This window comes from Ictidomys tridecemlineatus, chromosome Y, assembly GCF_052094955.1.
Source record: "Ictidomys tridecemlineatus isolate mIctTri1 chromosome Y, mIctTri1.hap1, whole genome shotgun sequence".
Lineage (NCBI taxonomy): Eukaryota > Metazoa > Chordata > Mammalia > Rodentia > Sciuridae > Ictidomys > Ictidomys tridecemlineatus.
The window spans coordinates 22,152,716-22,177,598 of record NC_135494.1 but is presented as its reverse complement, the minus strand read 5'-3'; the positions used below and the strand labels follow the sequence as shown (position 1 = coordinate 22,177,598).

At 32.2% G+C, this 24,883-nt stretch overlaps 1 pseudogene; it reads right to left on the bottom strand.

Moving 5' to 3' along the window:
* Window positions 1–1,523: 1,523 nt before the first annotated feature.
* On the bottom strand, window positions 1,524–4,135 carry LOC144372101 (core-binding factor subunit beta pseudogene; annotated as a pseudogene).
* Window positions 4,136–24,883: the final 20,748 nt, after the last annotated feature.

Below are 24,883 nucleotides of genomic sequence, written 5' to 3'. Positions count from 1 at the left end.
CAGGCTGGGCAGAGGCCTCGAAGATAAAGAACTGAGGGCTCCTGCCAACTGCCAGCCCAACTGGGAGCCACCTTAGAGGTGAATGCACAAGTACAAGTGAAGCCTTCAGATGACAGCAACCTTAGGAGAGAGCATGAATCAGAAACACCCACCTAAGTCATTATTGAGTTCCTGAACCTAGAAACTGTGGTATATCAATTGTGCATTTTTTAGTACTTAGAGTTTGAGGGTGATTTGTTACACAGCAATAGGTAACCCATATATTTATGGTTACCACTTAAGGGTCTGTGCCTGCGGCCTGCTTTCCATTTGTACCAGTAAGTGTCAAAAAATAGTTAAAGACACATTACTATCAAGCTGAACACTTCCTTCTTCAAGTACTCAGAAAAATGGATAGTTCTCTAAGTTTGATTTCTCTTTTGACATGAAGTCATCTTCACCAGTAGCAGCAGCCCATGCTTTGGACAATGCTGATCTGGTCTGTTATTGACTGAATTCCATGCCTTTAACATTCAGATGTTGAAGTCATGACCCAAATATCTCATGATTTGGAGACAGGGTCCTTAAAGAGATAATTTATTTAAAATGAGCTCATCAGGATTGGCCCAATACAAGTTATCAGTATAAGAAAAGATTAGGGGGCTGATGTTATGGCTCAGTGGTAGAGCACTTGTCTCACACGTGAAAGACCCTGGGTTCAATCCTCAGCAACATATAAATAAATAAATAAATAGTAGATAAATAAATAAAAAAATAAAGTTTAAAAAGAAAACAAAAGATTAGTACATAGGTACACTGCAAGGGAAAATTATGTGAACACAGGGAAGATGCTTAGAGTACCTATAAGAAGGGTGAGAGGCCTCAGGAGAAACCAACACTTCTGACCCCTAGGTCTTGGACTTCTGGCTTCCAGAACAGTGAGAAAATAAATTTTCTTTGTGTAAGCCACCCAGTCTGTAGTCCTTTGTTTACGACAGCCCAGACAATGAATGCACAATCCAACACCCTTGCTTCATACCTGATGACCTTAGGTCCAGAGGTAGAAGTGACTTAGCTAAAGAAAAAGGGAAAAGAGAAAGCAGAAGCACAGAGAGTCCATGTTTTTTTTTTATCTCAAGTGTGGTTTCTCCATTAAGTGAGCCCAAGGCCCAAATGTGGAAAAGATATCTCAGGATACACTGTCAGCACCAATTTAGCTCCTCGTTCATTCCTATTCTTTTTTTTTTTCACTACACATAAGTTTATTGTGAAAGTAAAACATGTAATACACAGAATGGCTAATGGTGGCATAAGCAATCTGGTAGCTTAAGGCAAGTTTTGATGGAGATGAATTTAGAAAAGCTGATACAATGATGTAATTTTGCTTAAATATGGATTATGAAAACATATCAAATTGCATCAATAACTTAAAAAAAGAAGTTTCCAAGGTCTGCACTACTGGAGAAAAAGGGCTTATAATCTTAATGCCAGCATTAAGACAGACAGAAGCAACACAGTACTAAACGACATGGGGAAATCCAGTATTTACAGAAGAATGGCAACAGGAACATTTATTTATTAACATCTGATCTTATACTGGTGGACTAAAAGCCCTTAGCTGGAAGCAATAGAGAAAAATGTACCATCATCATGTTATTAAAAAAATATTAAGTGCAGAAGTCAAAAACCAAGGAGCTCTGTGATAAAGTAACCTTAAAACACCACTGTAAGGATCACTTAAAAGTCGATTCCCTCAGGGGAAATTAGGGCACTGAGTGTGTAAACATGTGAGCTGTACAACACCAAATACCAACCAAATTCATTCATAGTACTTAGTTACACAAGATCAGCATGGTTTTTTATGATGTATTATTGTTTATAACAATTTAAACACACTCCTTACCATGCATGACTTCAAATATATAACAAATATTTTTTATTCTGATACAGGATATCTGTTTATGAATTAAAAGACCTATATACATCGAAAATCACACCTCCTTCATCAATCAAGTATATTTATATGCTTTTTAAATGCAATGACCTTATTCAGATTTCATTTTCTGAATTATGTGTCAGTTTTTCTACTCTTCAAAATAATGCCATTTTGTTATGATAAAATACATTTTTGCAAAAATTCAGAAATGTATTAACATTTAATGAACATGACCATGAAAAGTATTTGTAAGTTTGTGCCAAATGACTCAGCACTTTCTTCCAGTCTTGTATTAAAAAAAAAAGTTGCACCCAATTTGACAGTAAGCCTATTTAAAAAATATTCTTAACTATTCATCTCAAAAGGTGCTAATAATAGTCCTTTTGCAAAATACCATATATAATTGTGAATGTTTTCCCCCAGAATAAAGAAAATATATCCTCTGCACAGATGAACATTTTCTAAGACTAATCTTTCATTACCCAGTATTGTTTTTACAAAAGCATGCACTATAAAACACATAAAAGCAGCTATCTTAAACATGATTTTAATACAATATTACCTTTGTAGCTGATTCATCACTGTCTCCAGTTTAATATGTTGTTACACACATAAAGAAGCTCCAGTATCCCTTTTGATTGATTAAAAAAAAATCCCTGAATAAAACAGAAGCCAGCCTGTGACTTCTTTAGGCATTTCAGTAGAATGTTATCATCTATGGAGAATATCTCCACCCAAACTCATGATTATAAAGCAGAATCTAAAACACATCTGGGGCAGATTACAGAGTTAATAAAAATTTAAATTTTTTATGTTTAAAAAGGAAAGAAAGGGTGCTCATTATTAGCATTTAAAAGGATACTGCAACTTTAACAACTGTAAACTTTGTGGTAAAAGGCTGTGGCAGACAGTTCTATGCTACTAAGTTTTTAGCTTGTAAATAATGCAAACGTATCAACAGTTTTTAAATGCAATAGACAATAAAAACAAAAGGAAATGCAGGAAAAAAAACAAATCAAGACTGCCTATTTAAAAAGAAACTGTAACCAACACATCTAAAAGTATTAAAAAAAAAAGCAACTGATTAAAGAAAGCCCTCTGGATTAAAAACTTAAATTTGTTTTAAAATGACATGAACTTTAAATTAGAATGGAGGAAAAAAGAGCTTTACAAATTGATAGTTTCAACTGAATTAAAATAATGCCAACAAGGTAAGCTTGCATAGAAAAAAATTTCAAATTATTACTGGCTACATGCTTTAAAAATTAGAAATGTAGGTATTATAATCATAGTGCAAAACCATGGCAGTTTGTGATGTCTTTTACTGCCTTAGGTTTGAGAAATAGATCGTAGTACCTCCAGTTATCACAGTTTCTGGTCTTATAATGAATTATTTCTGCCAACTAGAAGCAATGTGTACCTAAAGATGGGCAGCACATTTGCTGTGCTATTATTAACGAAGTTTGAGATCATCACCACCACCTAAATTGGAACCAGGACTAGGGTCTTGTTGTCTTCTTGCCTCCATTTCCTCCCGATGTGACCTGTCTCTATCTTCAAATTCACGTGTCCTTCTCCGAGCCTCTTCAAAGGCCTGTTGTGCTAATGCATCCTCCTGCTGGGCTCGCTCCTCATCAAACTCCAGGCATCCCATACCATCCAGTCTCTGAAGATCAATCCAGCCTTTCCAGATAACACAGACTCCATTCAGAATCATGGGAGCCTTCAAATACACCTTGCCTGCTTCTCTTTCTAAGTCGACATACTCCCGGCTAGGTGTTTGTCGTTGTTCTCCCTGCCAGCTGGCCGGAAAAAACTGGAGAGACAGATTGGTTCCTGTGGCCACAAAAGCGATCTCCGAGCAGCCGTCGCGGCAGGCGTTCTGGAAGCGCGCCTGGCGCTCCTCGTGGGGCCGGTCCCTGAAGCCGGTGTACTTAATCTCACACTCGCGGCTCAGCTTTCTGAAGAATTCTTCATTCTCGAACTTGCTTCTCTGGTCGGGCACGAAGCGCGGCATCTTCCCGCCCTGAGGCCGTCCCGGCCGGCCGGGTTACGGGGAAGCGCGGGCACCCGCTGGCCGGCTCCTCGCTGACCTAATGACCGCCCACCCGCGGCGCCCCTTCTCCCGCTCCCCTTTGTTTCAGGCGCCCGCCCGTGTGGGCTCCCGCTCCGGGGAGTCTGAGGTGCCACCGCCCGCTCGAGCCCAACCCACGCCGCCGTCGCCTCCTCATTCCTATTCTTGATGGCAAAAATTGTTCCAAATTTTGAAGCTGTTGGGTCCCCTATGGAGACATAATGTGGACTAACCTTGTTAAACACAGGTTCTCATAGAGAAAATGAAGGGGAAAAGGAGTAGAAAGTCATGGAAGAAGCAGATAAGGAAAAACTGTTTTTCTTCCTTGTTGTCATGAATTATAGCAGCAGAAATGAGAGAAATAAGGAGAGAGAGTGGACACTAACTTCCAGTTGTATAGGTAAGTCTCCACAGGTTCTGAGATTCTCTGAACATAGCAAAACACCCGTGTGCAGAGTCCTGTAACAAGTTCTGGTTATATTTTGTGCTTCTTGCAGCTTCCAGTCAGGTCTTCAGGTACAAGACTTCTTGCAGAAATAGCACTGTGTTTGCCCATTTGTCCAGTTGGAGGAGCCAGCCTCCACCTCCTCACTTTTTGGGAGAATGGCAATGCTGAAAGATGTCAAAAACATCTCACTACCTTTTTTTTTCTGGCCTGGAAAGTGCAACTCCTGGTCTGGTCTGCATGGAATACTAATTAAATAATAATTGTGGACAACAGCCACTCTGGGCAAATAAGGAGGTGTATTTGGAGACTGGGGTGAGCAAGTACACACCTGGACTGTTTGATAAAGGCCATTTGTAGCTCCCAGGAGGCTGAACAGTGAGTTTGAAATGAGCAAATGCTCTTCAGTAAGAACCCAGACTCCCTTGCCTGACAAGTGTGCAGACAGGCCTCAGAACCCTCCTAGGCCTTAAATACTTGATCATCAGAATACTTGATGAGATGGGTATGAGTTCCAGGCCGAGGTTGAGGATTAGATTCAGCTGGGTGAACCCCTCCTCTCCCTGGTTCATCACTCTTTAGCCCCTTCTGAAACAGTATGTCATCACCAGAAGCATGATCTTCCCAGAGAATACTTCCCTGTCAAGCACCTAGATGGTGAAGATGGTGAGGGAGCAGGGAGTGGGGCAGTGGTTATGCAAATAAAGTGTGGCAAATAAAGTGTTTCTATTGTTGTTTTATTTTGCCATGCTGAGATTTGTCCTCAGGCTTTGTGTTAGCTATGCAAGTCCTCTACCACTGAGCCTCACCCCCTTACCCTGAAAATATTGTTCTATTGGAATGCCATCAGGCATTCAGTTATTATATATTGCAGATTTGAGGCTATTATCACAGAAAAAATTTGGTTCACAAAGCCTAAAGTTTTCATGATGTGGCACTCTGAAGAAATATTTACCTGATATAATTTTAATATCACCAAATATATTGGCAGGTTTGTGGAACAGGGAACCCTATGTGCAATTCACCAGCAGCATTCAGGTTAATTTGAGAGTCAAATATTTTGAGTACTTATCAATGTTAATGAAAATTAAAATTTAATTATGAATACAATTTCTGTAACCAGGTAAAGTGCCAGTGTGGCAGACAGCTTCTTTCTGCAATTTGGCAAGTTGTTAGAAGTATTAGAACAAAATGAACTTAAGATGTGTTAACAAACTAGGGCTTTAAATATGCTTTGTATTTGAAATAATACATATTCTATAAATCTCACCTTATTTTAAAAAATGATTACATACTACATTATTTTACAGATATAAAAGCTGAATGCTTAAAGAGTACTTAGACAATTTCTAAAAAAATTTGTAATAAATATTCTTTACATGTGTATATGTAATTTATCAGTATAAATCTTTTTATAAATGAACATATACAGAAAAAATCAGAATATATGCAGAAGATCCTTCTTCATGTGTTTTTTATATAAAATATACACATTTTGGTCTGGGGTTGTGCCTCAGTGGTAGAGGGCTTACCTAGAATGAGTGAGGCACTGGGCTTTATTCACAGCACCGTGCATCAATAAAGAAAATAAAGGGTCATTGACAACTAAAAATGTATTAAAAAGAGAAAAATACATATTTTTATATTATAGATATGATACGTGTCCTTAACATGAAAACCCCAAAGGTAATAATGAAAACCACCACAAATACTGGTCAGATATTCCTCCTCTAACAGAAAACAGAGCTTCCAGCTAATTCTAGCTCTGGAACAAGAAAATAAATGATGTGCTTGAAACATGTTGTTTTGCAAGAAAGTCAAATGTACTCCAGGATGAATTGGACGCATCAAAAAGATGTGTAATCAGCTTGAAATTGCCGTTGCTGTCTACATCTGTCTGGGGTGAGAGAGTACCAAAATGATAAGCTTTTTCTTATTGCCCTCTTTTGGTTGGTTTTTCTATTTTTGGTTATGTAGAATCAATGAAAAAAATCATCATTTGGCTATCCCAATAGTAATAATTTGACACAAGGAGGAATCATCAATGAAATATTAATTCTAGTAGGTGAAATTTTACAGACCAAGGATATATTTATAAACTCCCAAAGTATCTCCACACAAAATATTTATGAAATATAAAGGGTAAATAAATACTATGTTTACCATGGACCAACCTGGCAGATACTACTTAACCAAATAATTAGTCAAAATAACCAGAGATGGAACCAACTGATACTGTATATCTCCATAGTTTCTTGTGCCTGTGTGATTGAGGCCCCATATATTTGCTTACATTTAAGTAGAGGTTGACTCTAGATCCTAGACAATATGTCCAAAATTACTAGAGGCGGATCATAATTTTTTACCATGTCTTTCAGTGCTTCCAGAATATGCTCTAGTGTTAGAACTAGGCATTGCATACATGATGGTCTTCTTCTAATGGCATAACCTGAATCCAATCATGAGAAAACATCATGATTCTAAATTGAAGGAAAATCTACAGAATGACTACTGACATAAACCATTCAAAAATTAATAGGTGTCTTGAATAGCCCATAAATACTCAGAAACCATCCCAGATTGGAAAAAAAAATAGAAGAAAACAACCACTGGACACAGTGAATAATTGATATTCAAATTTCCCCAAACTAAATTTATTTTTTTCAAAGACAATTGTTAAAATAACATCAAATTTTGAATAAGATTTGTAGAATATTCATAATATAGTTTCCCTATTTTGATCATTGCACCATATTTATAGAAGATAACTTCTCATTTTTAGAAAATGTGAATATTTAGGAATAAAAAGACATTGTGTGCATCTTGCAAATGGCTCACAGATAAAAAAACTCTTATGTACCTATACTTATCTAGAAATGGAAAAGAAGATATAAAACCAGTTAACAAAATAGTAACATTTGGGTAATGTTTCTTAGAAATTCTTTTCACTACTATTTTAAATCTTCTATAAATCTGAAATTGTCAAAATAGAACATTTCTGAACAAAAAATAAATTTTTAAAATATTAATAATTAACAGCATACTCAATAAAATAAACCATGAATTTGTATAGGTTTAATAAATGAATAAATTTTATGGTGAATAATTAACAAAGGTATTTATAGTCTCAAACTATCTCCCCACAAAAAATAATTACAAAGTAAAATTCTGCAAATACCACCTTAATGACTAAGATTAACATCAGCAGTAATGATGATATTATAGGTCACATGATGTATTTCAAAAAGAAAATCACAGAATTGATTCTGTGATACTCTTGCCAAAAAACATGTAATCTAGTTCCAATCTTAAAAAAAAACAGAGAATCTATCTTAAGCACATTTAATGAGCTTTCTCCCTGAAAAGTTTCAAGGTCATGAAAGTTAAGAAAAGACTAAGGAATATTTAAATCTGAAGGCATCTATAAAATACAACAATTAAGATAATTTTATGACTCTGAATAAAATATTTTTATAAAGGACAATATCAGGCTACTAGAAAAACATGAAAATAATCTGAGGATTAAGTGGTTGAAGGCATTATGATAAAATATATGAGTACTGATTTGAAAAACAGCATTTGCTTAATGTTTTTTTTTTCTTTTTTCTCTTTATAATATCTTGGAAAATATTCGTGAAGTTGTAGGTTCTACTATAAATTACTTTTTTCCACTGAAGCATTTTAAAGTAAATTACTAATATATGCCATATTTCGTGATATTTTTATTATTTCCTACAAGTCAGAACATGCTAGATAACAAAATAACCTTTATAATGAAACTGATATGATTAACAAGTATACTGTTACTTGTTAATATTTGAAAAATTCATTCATCATGAATGAAGATTGTATTGTCTTTATTTAGCATGTTCTGACTTGTAGAAAATACTAAAAATATCATGAATGATAGTATATGTTAGCAATTCAATTTAAAATGCTTCAGCAGACAAAATTACTTTATATTAGAACCTTTAAATTTACTATTATTTCTTAAGTTTGTGTAAACAAAGAGAAATTAAAAAATTAAGCAAATATTGTTTCTTATTAGGAAAAATTCTTAAGTCAGTGCCTCAAATTAAAATTATAAAATATTAAGGATTGTATGTTTGATGGCAGTATAATAATTTTAATACATTTATCCACTAGTGAATATAATAGTAACCAGTATACCAAAATAATGTTGCCTAATTCTCTGGATCCATATTCCGTGATATATTTTTATAATACAAATAATCCATCATTAATGTGATATTTAGATCTATCAAATTAGTGTTGACAATTTGGTTGTTGAATTGAGTGTAAATGCTAGCATTTAGATAGTTTGAAAGCATGTCTTAGTAAAAACTGGGTTTGCAATTGCATTTCAAATTTTCTTATAGATGTAAATAATTTTCATATTTTGAATATTTCATCATATATATGATACACACATTCATTTCAATAAATTTTTAAATCATACATTTCATAAACAATTTAAATATTATGTCAACAGTCTAAAAACACAATATTAGCTTTCATATATTTTTTCTTAAAATTTTTGTATATCCTTATGATGTTTCCAAAAGTACATCTTTTCTTGGCTTATTAGTAAATTTTAAGGCAGAATCTCCCATGGTCAGGATTTAAATTCTGCAGCAAGTGAAGAGAAAAAGAATTATATTTTTGCCTCAAAGATTTTATAAGTATGAGTCAGTGAAGATGTTGAGAACTTTTTATTGTTTATAAGAATGAAAAAATAGATATGTAGGTCCACAATAAAAAATTGAAAAGCAATATACCCATATTTTCATACACAGTTATCATTATGACCAAGTATTAGAGCTTTGGGTTTTTCACCCTTTATGCATAAATTTGACAACCATATTCTAGGGTATTCAGGCAAGCACTGGAATGACAACATGAAGATGATAATGGACACCCCTCACCAGTCATATACCATAGCTTGAAAAGCAGGCAAGCAGGCAATTTTCATACAGAGTCATTGGCATTATGACAGGGATAATACTGGAACACTTAGAAGGGACTTCTGTCCCAAATTTGTGTCAGTGTTTTAGGTCCTTTAGTAAAAGTTATATGTGACTTAACATCTGAAGGAAAAGGAGAAATTGTGACAGAGAGGTAAGAGGTGCATGCAGACACCAAGATGAGAAATAACATTATGGAATCACAGTGGAACAGTGTCACTAGAGTCTAGAGTAAAGTGACAGTAACAAAGTGAGAGGAGACAGGCTTAATAACCTGACAAAAATCCAAGTGATTTGAGTATTTTAATTTTTGACTAAGAAATTTTATACTTTTCTTGAGGGCAACATGTAAACTAACGATGGAGTCAGGACAGGGTATTTTAAATGCATGACTGTTACTAGGTCAGTAACAGTCATACATTTTGGCCAGAAACAACAGAAAATGGGTGATGCCATTTTTTTCCCACAAAAAAAATTCAGCCCATAGTCTGACAGTTTTATAGTGGGAAAGGAGCAAAAAAAAAGGCAGTTTCAAACTTAAGATCTTTGATTTTGATTTTCAGACTTGGAAAAAAATTACGTAGCTCTTTAATTGTAATTGATTTCTTTTCAGAAGTAAATGACCAGCATTTTTTAAGCATTTGGCCCATTTTAGATGTGTACTTTATGAGAAATGTGTGAAAATACTTCCAACTCAATATAAATATCACCATGTAGAGTGTTCTTTGTATAAAACCTGTTTTCTTACTAATTCCCTCCAAAGAGTCTAAAATAGATTACTAAACATGGTAAGTATGTTGTTGTGATAACAATAAGGTGACATCCAATTCCTTTACAATTTTGATGTGGAAAAAATTATTTTGACTGACAGAATTCCCATTCCTGTCTTTCTCTTATTCTGTTCTATTTTTCAAGGAAATTATTTTAAACAAAATTTTTACTGGTGCATTTAATTATACATAATAGTGGAATTGATTATGAAATATTCACAGACACACATAAAATAATTTATCACTCTTCCTCTCTAGTATTTTTCTCCTTTCCTCTTTTGTGGCATTCTGCAGTGATTAAGGAGACATATCTTTGTATCTTGATAGAAGAATGTTTTTTAAACTCTCTCATTAAGGCTAGCATGATATAGAAAATTAATGTTCGACAAGGAAATGTAGAAGTATTAGATTAATTTTTAAATAAACTAGCTTATGAAGAAGTGAAAAAAAAACATCACTTTCTCCCAGAAATACTATGGAAAAAGAGTTGCCCCCCAAAATCTCCCTTTACATTGTGTCTACATTCACACACAATGTATCATTCTTTTGTAAATGGTAAATTATCTCATTTTTTTTCGTAAGAACTAATAAGAAGAACTTATACTTGCATCATGAATAACAACTAAATTTTATGCTCTTTTTGTACATAGTCATCCAATTTCATGACTCAAGCACTTCAAATTTGATTCTCTCATTTTTTTCAGAAAGGTATTCATGTAAGCTAAGAAACTGAAATATATATATATATATTTATATATATATTTATAAATATATATATATTTCAGTTTCTTAGAAATAGCTGATATATATATATATATATATATCAGCTATTAAATTACATTATAATTTATATAATACAATTATTTCTATCACACTATTTAATTTCAGTGTTGTTTTTTTAAAGCTTAGATTTGTTCTTCTGTGATTTTTTTAGGTCAAATGGCAAATAAAAGAATAAGGGTGAGGCCACATTTCCACAGGTATGCACGACTTTACTGTGTTCTAAGAAGATCATCAAAACACCATGGAAGCAGGGTGTGATGACACATTCCTATAATTGCAGTGGCTTAAGAAGTAGAGACAGGAGGGTCTTGAGTTCAAAGGCAGCCTCAGAAATGGTGAGCCTCTAAGCAACTCAGCGAGACTCTTGAGTTTTGTATTTTATTTCTAAATAAAATACAAAATAGGCCTGGGTATGTGGCTCAATGTTTGAGTGCCCCTGGGTTCAATCCCTTTTACAAAAAAAAAAAAAAAATGGAAATAGCATGGAATCTCTAAACCAAGGTGCATTAAAATGGATATTCAAACAACAATGACAGACAATGAAAGCAAGATGTTCTCTTTAATTTGTTCATTTTCAAGCAGATATTTCATTGTTACAATATTACCCCTGAATAAAATTTTTCAAATTTTATAGAAATATCTTCAAATGGATTCAAAATAGTTGAATATTTTTTTCAGCTCTTAAAAATATAGCTCATCATTGCTGGAATAATATTTGACTTGTTCAAATGAAGTCGTAGTATAAAGAAAATCACCTGGTTGTACTGAAGGGCTCCTGTTACATAATGCAACCATAACCCTAACCCTAAAACTAACCCAACCCAACCCAGTTGGGGACAACACTCAGTATAGAATAGCAGAATGAATCTGATAATTTTTTTCTAGGTATGTATATGAACATACCACAGTAAATTTCATCTTCATGTGTATAAATAATGTATAATTTTAAAACATTTAAAAACTACAAATATGTGTAAGATCAGTAGAGCAGAAAAAGAGAACACAGGGATAAAGCAGGGGAGATAAAGTGGAAGTACTGGTAACTTAATTGGAGCACAATATATTTTATGCTTATGTCAAAATTAACCTCAATTTTATCTATATATAAAATCATTTTTTAAATTATCATCAAATAAAAGAATAATTTAAAAAGTTGTCATAAAAGTAAGTGGAGAGGTTTTGGCTCAGTGGTAGACTACTTGCCTACACGTTCTAGGCACTAGGTTCAATTCTCAGCACAATATAAAATGAATAAACAAAATAAAAACATTATGTCCAGGGGCTGGGGTTGTGGCTCAGTGGTAAAGCGCTCACCTAGCACGTGCAAGGCCCTGGGTTTGATCCTCAGCACCACATAAAAATAAATAAAGGTATGGCGTCCAACTACAATTAAAAAAATTAAAAAAATATTAAAAAAAAATTATGTGTATCTACAGTTAAGTAAAATATTTTTTAAAAAAGAGTAGGTGGAAATTCTAAGTAAGTGGGCACAACACTGAAAAGAATCAGAACAGAGGTAGTGCATGCAATTATGGGTTCTTAATTTATCTAAAGCAGTGTACATATTTCTAGGGGGCTTCAAACTTGCAATTAAAGCAATGTAGGTGAAAGAGAGAAAGAAATCAGAGATGTATGATGTGGCAGGTTACAATGCTGCCTTCTTGAAAGATTCTCTTTGGAAGACTCTTGAGGAAGCCTTTAGAAATATTGGTATTTTAAAGATAAATATAGCAGATGATGTATACATTATTTTAGCTGAATACCAAAGCCATTTTATTGTGTCAGTTTCCTTAAATATATGCAACTAGAAAATCTTACTAAAACTAGAAAGATTCATATTTAGTGAACTAGTTCAAGGACTTCAAGAATATTCCTTGAAGAATTTTTCAAGCATTTTCATGCACATTCTACTTATTACCTAGGTAAATTAAGCATTTGGCACTGAGACAATTCAAAGTAACAACCACTGGTGCAGAATAAGATAGCTGGGTTGGTGATCAAGATATATTAAAACTGCTGCCAAGAAAGTTGGCTCATGAATTTGTTACCAGGGCTTCAAGAGACTCCTTCCCATTTATTCTGTCATTTACAGGCCCAAACACTGACCACGAGAATATTTTTAACCACTTTGCATGTTATACTTCCCTTCATCCCCATGATTATGTTTCCCTTCAACACAAGTATTACAATGTATAGAGGAAAAACTATATAGAACATTTTTTTCTCTATGTATATGTAAGGATAATATCAAAGATTAAAATAAAAAGCAGTTAATATATCAGGAATTAGAATGTGCTCAGAGTGTAGTTTATAGCAACACTGGACACTTAAGGTTTAAGTTATAAACTTTCAAAATTGTGAAACTTGTTCATGTTTCCACGTAGAAGCAGTTTTGTCACAATATAACTATCTGAATTTAAAAACTTCAAAAACACTTAACTAAAAGTCTAATAGACCAGACTACATATAGGAGAACAGTAGGGGAAGAAAGCTTGATAGTTTGCTTCCAGATGTAAAATGCAAAGGTGGGTGAAAGATAAACTTTCCTAACATTAATTCCACAAATTATATTATCTAGTTACTTTTGCATGCTACTGATCTCATGAACCTGTCTCAAAGTTATGCAGTTATAGACAAAGTAAGCAGACTAAGTTGCTCTATTTCATTCTAGGTTTTGACATACTTTTCAAATTTAGATTCTTCTATATAGAATTGCCTATACTCTTTCAGTTGTATTTCTTAGAATTTTCAGTTCAGACTCCAGATTTCTAATTCTGAGTTCCATCTGACTTCTTATTGAAGCAAAATTATTCTTTTTTAACTGCTCTTAAATTTATGCAGCTACTGATTGTGCCTAAAGAAAATAAAAAGAATATATTTTTTAAAAAACTTAGAACCCAATTATTATGTATTTTTTTCATTTAGTTCTGAGTAAAAAATTCAGACAGCAATTTTAAAGGTGAAGAAAAAAGATGCCAGACTTAAATCTTCTCTCATCTCTCTCTCTCAATTACATTAAATAAAACTAATAATTAAATTCTTCCTCTCCTCCTTTCCTTCAACATTCCCTGCCCTCCTCCTCCTCCCTATCCCCCTCTCCTCTGGTGCCTCCTGCTCCTCCTTTTTATTGCAAATGGAACCCAGGCCCTTGCACAAGCTAGGCTAGCTATGTACCATTGGAAAGTGATCTCAGTCATGAATCATTCTCATGTTAGTACTTAGATCATCTGACAATTTAAAGAATAATAGAATCAATTCAAAATATAAAAGTTGAAAAATTTAACCTAACAATACCAAAGTATGTTATATTTCTGCATCACATTTTTTCTTTTCTCCTCATAGTTTTATTTATGCCCACTATTATCAAGTATCCAACAGTTATCTGATGAAAATCATTACTCAGATCGAATTAGCTATAAGAATGATGTAAACTGAGGTATTTTTTAAGGGTTAACAAATGTTTTCTTCTTCTTAGAAATCTATACAACAACTTTCCTCAAGAGATATAGAATACACATGTAATATATATGTCCAAAATAGAATTTACAAAACACACTGCAGATAAATAAGATAGCCTATAAAACCAGAATTATTTATTTTTACTTTTCCTCTAAATTCCATCTTGCTCATATTTCAGTGTCACATTCCTACCATACTCCTTGGCCTCATTTTACTCCAGTGCTCTGTGTGTGCCTTGGGAAGTATATAACATTTTCTTCCAACCTCTTTTGACTTCTCTCTTTTTTTTCAAATTTATCTTGTATACTTCCCCCCCCCAAAATAAAACAAGTTCTGCATAAAAAAGTCATATTTATTTTCAATTGTAAATATTGTAAATGCTTTGAAGATACATTGTCCATCTTTGTAGTAAGATCATATATCTGCATGAATAAAATAAGTATGAAATAACACAACATGAAAATAAGGTACTTAAAATATTTGACATAAACTGAAACAACAAATTTTACATAAATTCAATTGCAACAAAACATAATTTATACCAGCATTTTGATGAGTAGATTAAGTTTCTATAATAAGATATATTAGCTTTCGGTTGGCCAAGAATTACAGATCTATAAATTCCAATTCTGGCATAATAAATGTTGGGGAAATCTATATAGAAGGTTTTTTCAAATACTAACAAAAGTATGAACATTCTACAGATGAATTCACTATTGGATTATGTTAATTTAATTTTATGTTTTATCACTGAAATGGAATAAAAGACTTGACAGGTCAATCTACTAACAAAAATTATTGGTTGATATCAAATAATAATTTTGTTTAAAAAATATTAGTCAGTAATATTTTCCATTCATTCTAGAATAGGGGTGAACATTAAATAGTATTCTAACCTTGAGTGAATTTTTTGCTCAATAAGATAATCACCATGCAAATACTGTTGGTGAAAGAAAAGTCAGAGAAAGTGCATGAAAAGAAAAATTTACTTTTATGTGAGCTCTGAGTAAAAGAGATAAAGTCAACAAAAACAGGCAATACAGAAAGCACAACATAAGTATGACAGAGATATGGTACTGCAAATTGGTGCAAAAACTCTGAAAAGAAGTATGGAGATTCCTCAGCAATCTTGAAATGTAGCCACCCTTTGACCCACTTATCTAACTCCTTGGTTTACACACAAAATCCTTAATATCATCATACTAAATGGACGCAGCAACAACAATGTCTGTAGAAGCTCAAATCACAATAATTAAGCTATTAAACCAAATGAGGTGTCCTTCAATAGAAGAATGGATTTTTAAAAATGTGTCATATACACACAATGAAATATTACTCAGCTGGGAGAAAGAATGAAATTATGGCATTTGCCAATAAATGAATAAACTGGAGATTAACATGCTAAGTGAAATAAGCCAATCCCTCATATCCAAAGGCTGGAAGTTGTCTCTCACAAGTGGATGCTAACACACAGTAAGGAATGCGGGAGAAAAGAATAGAATTTCATTGGATTAGACAAAAGAGAATGGAGTGAGAATGAATACAGAAAAAACAGTAGAATAAATATGACACGACTTTCCTATGTTCACATATGAATACGTGACCAGTGTAACTCCACATTATGTATAAATAAAATAATGTGAAGTTATACTCCATGTATTTAAATATGAAAATACAGTCTACTGACATATATATGTATAAATAAAAATTAATAAATAAGTAAATTACTATTGTTTACATTTATAAATAACTAAAAAGTATATTGGTAGTTTTCCAGGACTTTGGAAGTGTAGGGATTAAAAAACTGAAGGCTAAAATGTTTCAGGTTTCTTTTAAAAACATGAAAATGTTCTAAAAATTAACTGTTTAAATGGTTATATAACTCTGCTAATGAACTAAGAGACACTGAATTTTACATGTTAAATGGGTGAATTGGATGTGCATTACATATATCATAAAAATGCCTTTTAAGAGATTAACTAAAAAAAAAACTTAGCTAACATTTTTTATTTACTAGTTTGGAATATCAGTCCAGAAATAATACAAATATTTATATGGTCTCATAATGTATCTAAAATAAAACAAAAAGAAACAGCCTAAGTTTTTCAATAATTAAACAATAACCTAAAATACACCTGCATTTTGAGAAATGCATAAAACCTTTTTGTACACATTTTTTTAAAAAATTAATTTATCAATTACCTGCAGATTCTGTATAGATGCACAAAAATGAAAGTAAAAGTAACAAAATTTTCTGAAACATTCTATTAAAACGTACCTCTGATTTAATTTTTCATATTGTAACATGAAAGTAGAAATAGCATTAAAAGCTTCTGGGTTATAGAAAAAAGTCTCAGCTTTCCTCAGACTAGATATTTTAATAAAAGATGCATGAGTTTGTAAGACAAAAATTCCAAAATAAAATTTTAATTGTAAGAAATAAATGCAGTATAAAGATCCCCATATATAATAAAATCAATTATAATTAAAATATAAAGAAAGCTGTTCATTGAAATTTCTATCCCAGAACATTTTTTATTACTTAAGTAGATGTAGATTTACAGTTGACATGTTCAATTTAAGACATACTTGTCATTTGTCTTAGTGTCTTCATTAGATCTTGTCTTTGTCTTTTAAATTTATGTGAAAATGTGATAAATCTTTTAGTGAAAACTCTGATACAAATGGTAATTTCATGTTATCAGTCTCACAACTATCTGATATTTCTGTTAATGATTTTGTTACTCAGGTCACTTTAAAAGTATATTAATAACATTTTCTAATTATGTTTACTCTGAAAAAATATCATTACATACATGTTTATTCTCTTTTTTTTTACATGTTTGTACACTCCTGTTTATTTCTGAATTCCCTTAGGGAAGGTTGTGTACTCCTGCCTAATAACTATCACATTCCTTAGACAACAGGGTCAAACCCTGTATCTCTACATACTGCCCTTTATAAAGTTGTAATGTTTAACAACCTACTGAATTATCAATGAGAAATGGTTACAAAGGTCTCATTTGTGGTGGTGAATTCTGCAGAAGTTATTATCCCTCTCTTATTAGAAGCTCAAATTAATTCCCCACATCCTCACATCTTTAAACTTTGCTAAAATAATTCCAATATACATTCATGAATCTTTGATACAATAATCCCAATATACTTTCACAAAGAATAAAGGAGACCCTAGGTAACCTGGTTTCCACCTCACTGCCTGTCCATATCTTCCAGAATTCTCACTGGTCCTCACACCACTCCTACTATACATAAACCCTGCCACCCTCATTAGTCTGTACATGGGGGTTCAGTGACAAATTAATGAAATTTAGATAGCTACAATTACCTTTCTACTTAAAGACACTATATAAATTTCAGAATAGAAAATGGGCCATGAAATGAAGAAAACTATTAGCAAGTTATCATGGATATATGCAATAAATTACAGATGAAAAAATTTTGGTTTTGCTAAAATTCATCACATTAGTCCCAATTTACTACAATGACATATAGATGATTTTAAAGAGGTGGACAAGACATGAATGAAAACAAAAAATATCAGGATAGTTATTTTCAGATTTAAGTTGAATTGAAATGACAAAAAATAAATTTACCAATTAGATATATATAAAAATAGCAAAGAAAGTCTATTACAAAATACAGCATCTACATTTCAGTTCAACTGGGAAATTTGGAATAAACTGTCAAAGTAACTAATTTAATTGAAACTAGGTATGAGCATTTCCATTATCTGTTTCATTGTGATCATAAAGTATGGCAATGAGAACACATTAAAATTGTTATACAGTGATAGAATGTAGCTCATTGGTAGAATATGTGTAAACTTTGGGTTGAATTAACAGCACCAAAATTAGATATTGTTTCAACATTATTGATACCATATTACTAATGTCAGTGTATACATCTACAAAAAATCTGTAACTCAATCTCTTAAATCTTTATAAGAAACATAATTTCTTAAATTAAGGGATCTGTCAGGGCCAAGGTTCAAAAAAATTTCCTTCTTTTTAAATATTAAAATCCATCTAAGTTTTTTGTGTTTAGTTGGCATATGAGAAACTATAGATATTTTAAAATATGTACACAGAGTGTAAGAATGAGAATAGGGAAATTGGAAGGCTTAGCACTTCAAACACAGATTGGTTGTGCTGTGAATGATGCCTAAATTATATTTGCTGGAAAACAGGTTGTACTCTTTTGATATAGAAAACACAGTTTTAATATCTACACTTTTATATTCATCAAGATTCAACATTTTAGCCATAAGCAGGTATCACTTTGAATATTCCTTTGAAGACCCTTTATACAGTTAACTTGCTTGATACTTACTTCTTCTGCTTTCTCCTTTCCATATTGATCCAGTTGTTCTTTTAAATGATTGGTTTTATTGATTAATTCCAAATATTTGTTTTCCAGCATAAGATGATATCTTTCATTCTGAGCTTGAAGTTTTTTTATAACTATTATGTTATAAATATATTATAATTTGGGTTTGAACATTAATAACTCCATCTTTTTATTGTCACCTTTGTTCTGATAGTCATGCAATTGGTCTTCACACAATGTAGTTTCACTTTGTAGTTTAGGTACCTTCTCTTTAGAAGCTTCCTGCTTTCTGAGGTGTTCATTTTTTTTTTCTTTGTTCATTGTGATACCGGTGTTCCATCCCCTTCAGTTGGCACTGTCTTTGTTTTAGGTGTCTGTTTACCTGTTCTGTAGCCAAAGTAATTACTCTCAGAGTACCTCTTGTCCGACATGGCTTGTTTCCTAGGTCATTTTTTTTCAGACTTTGGAACCTGTTGGGAAGAAATCTCACAAATAACTTTTAGGTTAGATATATTAATATTATTTTCTTTCTGCGAACTAAAGTCTTCATCTCTTGTTTTCTGAAAAGCAAGTTCTAGATTTCTTTTTGGTGTTGGACTTTCACCATAATAGTGTGGATCAGTGCCAGGTCTGGTATGGTGGGATTTGACTTCTGTTTCTGGTATTTCTATGCTTTGTTTTTCCACTCTCCAGTGTACTCTGAGATTTCCAAATATCCAACTGTTTTTTTGTCCTTGAATATTTTCGTGTTTCCTCATTCAATTCTTGTGTCCATGAAAGAGTGCTATTCTTTTCTGTTAAAATTTGAGGATTCTCAAAGCACTTATTTTCCAGGTTCTGATATTTTATTGTGTCCATTCCCAGTCTCTTCATGGAGATTTCATCCTTATTCCTGTAATATTGATGCAATAGCTTGTTCTCTGTCCTATCACTAGTAGAAACCTAAATAAAACCAAGGAAATATTTACTTGCATTTAATAAAATGTTATTTCATATTTTCACTGAAATTAAAGAATAACCTGTACATTTATATGGTGAAAGGGTTTCAATAAATAGATAGCCCACTGAATAAAAGTTAGATGTAAACTAACTTTTATTTCTGAGCTTATAGAAATATAAATTCCCAAGAGTTCAAAAGTGAATTCAAGAAAATGGATCTATGAGAGTAAAAGAAAGTTACAATTTAAAGGATGTAAGAACTGACAGGTCCAGAGGCACATGCCCCTAATTCCCATGTCTCTGGAGACTGAGGCAGTAGGATCACAGGTTCAAACAAATCTTCAGCAATTCAGTGAGATCCTAAATCATTCATAAATAAATAAATAAATAAATAAATAAATAAATAAATAAATAAATAAATGGCTGGAAATGCATCTCAGTTGTTGAGCACCCTCATTCAATTCCTGATTATAAAAAAATATTAAGGAATAATAAATCTTCATTACACCAGAATGAAAGAATAGATTAAGTGATTAGTTAGTTTTCCAATGTAAAAAAATTAACTTTGCAGGAACAGAAGAGAAGTCACCAAGAAAACCCACATATATACAGTTATCTAGTACTAGACAAACACACTATAAAACATGTATTGGGAAAAAGAATAGGTTCTTCAACTAATAGTTCTGGGAAAACTGAAAACCCATGAGTAGTAGGAGAAATTTAACCCCTATTTCTAACTCCATGCAAAACTCAACACCAAGTTGATTAAGAACCTAGACATTAGAAAAAATAATCCTAGGCCTATTACAAGACAAGATGGGCCCAGCACTCCATCATGTTCGTGCAGGAACTGAATTCCTCAAAAAGACCCTTAAAGCACAAGAAGTACAATAAAGAATCAATAAATGGGATGGTATCTTTACAACAAAGGGAACCATCAAGAATGTGAGTAGACAGCCTAGAGAGTGGGAGAAAATCTTTGTTACTGACACCTCAGATAGAGCATTAATTCCCAGAATATATAAACAACTCAGAAATATAACATATAGAAACACCCTCCCTCACACAAAACAAACAAACAAATAACCAAATCAATAAATGAACAAAAATCTGAGCAGGCACTTCAAAGAAGAAGATGTGCAAACAGTTCACAAGTATATGAAAAAAAATTGTTCAACATCTTTAGCAATTAGAAAAATGCAAATTAAAACTATATTGAGATTCCACCTCACACTAGTTGAAATGATAAATATAAAGAATGCAAGTCACAAAAATGTTGGTAAGAATGTGGGGAAAAGATTCACTCATACATTGCACCAAGCAATCACTCAGGAAAGCAGTATAGAATGGAATGATCATTTGACCCAGTTATTCTGCTCCTCAGTATATACTCAAATGATGCTATAGTGACACAGCCACATAAATATTTATAGCAGCTTTTCACAAAAGCTAAGCTGTGGAACCAACCTAGGTGACTTTCAACATTTGAATGGATAAAGAAAATGTTTCATATATAAACAACGGACTCAGCCATGAAGAATGAAATTATGGCATATGTTGGTAAATCGATGGAACTGGAGAGTATCATGTCAAGTGAAATAAGCCAGTTTTCCAAATCCAAAGTCTGAATATTCTCCTTAATATGTGGATGATAACACACCTAAATGTGGGGTAGGAAAGAATAGAAGTTTGTTGGATTAGACAGAAGGGAATAAAGGGCTGAGAAGGGAGGGGAAAGAAAGTACAATGTATCTGACATCACATTCCTATGTTCACATATGAATATATGACCAGCAAAACTCTACAACATTTTCAACCACAGGAATGGGATCCTGAATAGAAAAAGTTATATACTATACAAAACCTACTCTACTGTAATTATACCTTTAAAAAGTCAATAAAAAATAAGAATTCACTATTTCTCACATTGATCCACTTTTAGGATCATATGATCTACACGTTAAACAGTTAAAAACCCCAAATAATTTATTATGGACCTATCTTTTGGGATGACTTCAGTGGCAATTAAAAGAACATTTAACTTTAAGAAAAATATGTTCACCGTCTGATACTTTATATATTCAACCAGCCCATAGTAAAAGCCTTAGCTCTACATCTACCAAGACATACAAAAGTTCCCCAAAGTCTTTTCCTAAAAATATTTTTAGAATATTTTGTTCTCTAACATTTGTAGCTGTGAATAAAAATTGCATGTATTGATAGATGTAGGAACAGCATTAAACACATTATGTACATCAATGAACAATATATCAAAATTCTAAAATGGAGCGCAAGGCTAAAAACATAGGCAAGTTGCACGATTTATCCAAGTCTTTTGCCTCTGCTTCTAATGCTTATCCACAAAGTCAGTTATTTCTGTCCTGTAAATAAATAAACGCCAAAGAAGGCCTGTGTTTCAAAATAAAATGACAAATAAGGCAAAATGTGTAAGGCTCTACTCAGAAAATCCCAAGATTGCTACACAGTAGCATTTGTTTCATCTCAGTGAAGTTTGAAAGATGAATCAATATAAAATAAGGCAAATAAATGGATCTTATGTATTAAAAACAAATATTTACAAGTAATTTATTTCTAAGAACATATTATGGTATGCCATTGTTTCCAAAGGTGTTTTGTGCTGAAGTAGGAGATTACTTGGAGCAAAGTGTTTTTTTTTCTCTTCTCAAAAGTGAGAAAAATGATATACAAAATCAGGGTATTTACTGGCCCCACTTTTCCTCCTTACTTAACAGTGGGTGTAGTAAGACACATTAACACAATAAGAGAGTGAAGTTACTTCCCCAAACCAAAAATTTGCTATTAGAAGCAAGAGTTTTGATATCATAGAAAAATCATCTATTCCTGTGGAAAATATGAAATTTTTTTTCTCTTTATAAGGCTACTCTAAAAGTCATCATGGGATTGCTGCAGAGAAATAGAGTTGGATTGAGAACATTACTTAATTCAATGGGACAAAAAATGCCACCCTCACCTCTAAAATATGTACATTCTAGTTATAAATTTATGGATTTAAATCCCTCTATACTTTCCCATGATTTAATAGAGTTACTGTTTAACTATGTTACACACACACACACACACACACACACACACACACTCATTTGAAAACAGAAGAAAATAATTCAGAAAACATTTTCTTTCTGCATATGTCTATCCCTTTTTGTTTGTAAATATGTATTACTGAAATTTCATATTATAAATTCTCCAATTCTGGTCTCATGTAAATTGTCTGTAGGTTTCATTTTGTCCTGTTAAAATCTACAAATTTATTTCAGCAAGATATTGGCTGTATATCAGCAGGTGATAAAAGTCCAAAAGCTTAATTTAAGAGTGGTACCTTCAAGATTAAAAAATAATACTAAAAGGTAAATTTATTGTTTATGAGTCAGTGTCTTACATTTCAACTGCACAAATGACAGAAAAATTTGGATGAATGAAAACATTTCTTAAATACAGGCATAAATGTAATTGTGAAACACTTTTAAAAAATGTTTTAACTAGTTGCATAGCTATTTAGTCTGTATCTTAACATAGAAAAACTCTAAATTGGTATTTATGTTAGTTATTAAACTAAACTTCTTCATTTAGAAAACAAATGCTGAACATCTACCAGATGCTAAAATTTGCTGTAACTAGTTTTGTCATAAAAGTCATCATTTAATTTTAGAGTCAGATAATAATGTGTTTTAAATCAAAAGAGTAGTTCACACCCCACATACCAAAGATTTGTGAAACAGCAGACTTCATGTAAGTGGAGGTCCTATAAGTCTGTACTTTCTGGCATTATGGGAGATGTCTGAAGTGTGTGGATGTACACACACATGATGACTGCATGTTGGTAAAATTGCCAAACAGCACATTTCTCAGACCACATTGCCATCATTAATTGAAACATGACCACATAAAGTAAGTTAAAGTGACCTTATAAATAATGCAGATGAAATAAAGTAAAAACTTGAAACTTTACTGAAGGTTCATTTACCTGATTAAAATAATTTCTTGCAGTCTCCAATTCTGTTATCTATTGTACAGAGATTTTAGCTTGCTTTCTCACTTGATCCTCTTTGTTATATTCTGTTTCTTTTAATGGGTTCTAATTTTTTTCATGTAGCATATCATCATTTTTTTCTCTTTGCCTTTTTTTCTTTTAAGGTGTATCTGAAGTTTAATATGGTTATGTTTTAATTGATTTTTGCCAGAAAACAAAAATTTCTTTTTATTTTCTGGATCTTTGTATACTGATTTAGTATCCTAATAAAAATTCTATGTTCTCTGAAGTTTTTCTAGTTTAACATTTTTAGTTTCTCCTTTAATCTTGTCTAAAACATACATAATTGAAAGTAGATACTACACAAAAGGAATTTTGAAAGGATTTGGTAAATTGACAAGTTAAAGGTGATTATTTTTGCACTATCATAGATCCTCCCCAATTAAAAAGATAATTTCAAGCTAAGTAAGTTTTAAAGACTTATTGTTTGTGTAAAAACCTATGAATTCAGCAGTAATATAATTTATCTTCATATAATATGCCAGGTATATCTACAACTTGCTTACAGTGTAACAGCATATTAAGAAATTCTTCTTTCAATATGTATCTTTTGAAGTTGGGAATGTAGCTCAGCGATGCAGTGGTTGCCTAGCATGTGTGAGGTGCTTGGTTCAATCTTTAGCACCACATATAAATAAAATAAAGATATAAAAAATATATCTTTTGTATTACTACAACCCCAAACTGGGATAAGAAATCCAATACATGTTATTACACTTTTTATGTTTCTTTTGTGGTATAACTTTCAAATTTCCTCATTGATCATTATGTATTTTACAAATAAATTAAAATCCACTTTTGAAAAAAAAAGACCTAGTATTTAATCCAATAAGGAAGAGTAATGTCCTTCAACAGATGAATGGATAAAGAAAATATTTATATATATATATATATATATATATATATATATATATATATATATATATATATATATAAAACACACACACACACACACACAAACACACAATGGTATATTAGCCATAAAAAATAAATTTATATCAACATATAGTCTAGTGTCATGCATACCTTAAAAAGTTTATGTCCTTTCAATATAGAAATCTGAACAAATTTAATTTCTAATGAGAGTGAATTTGAATAAAATAATTTATAATCAGTTT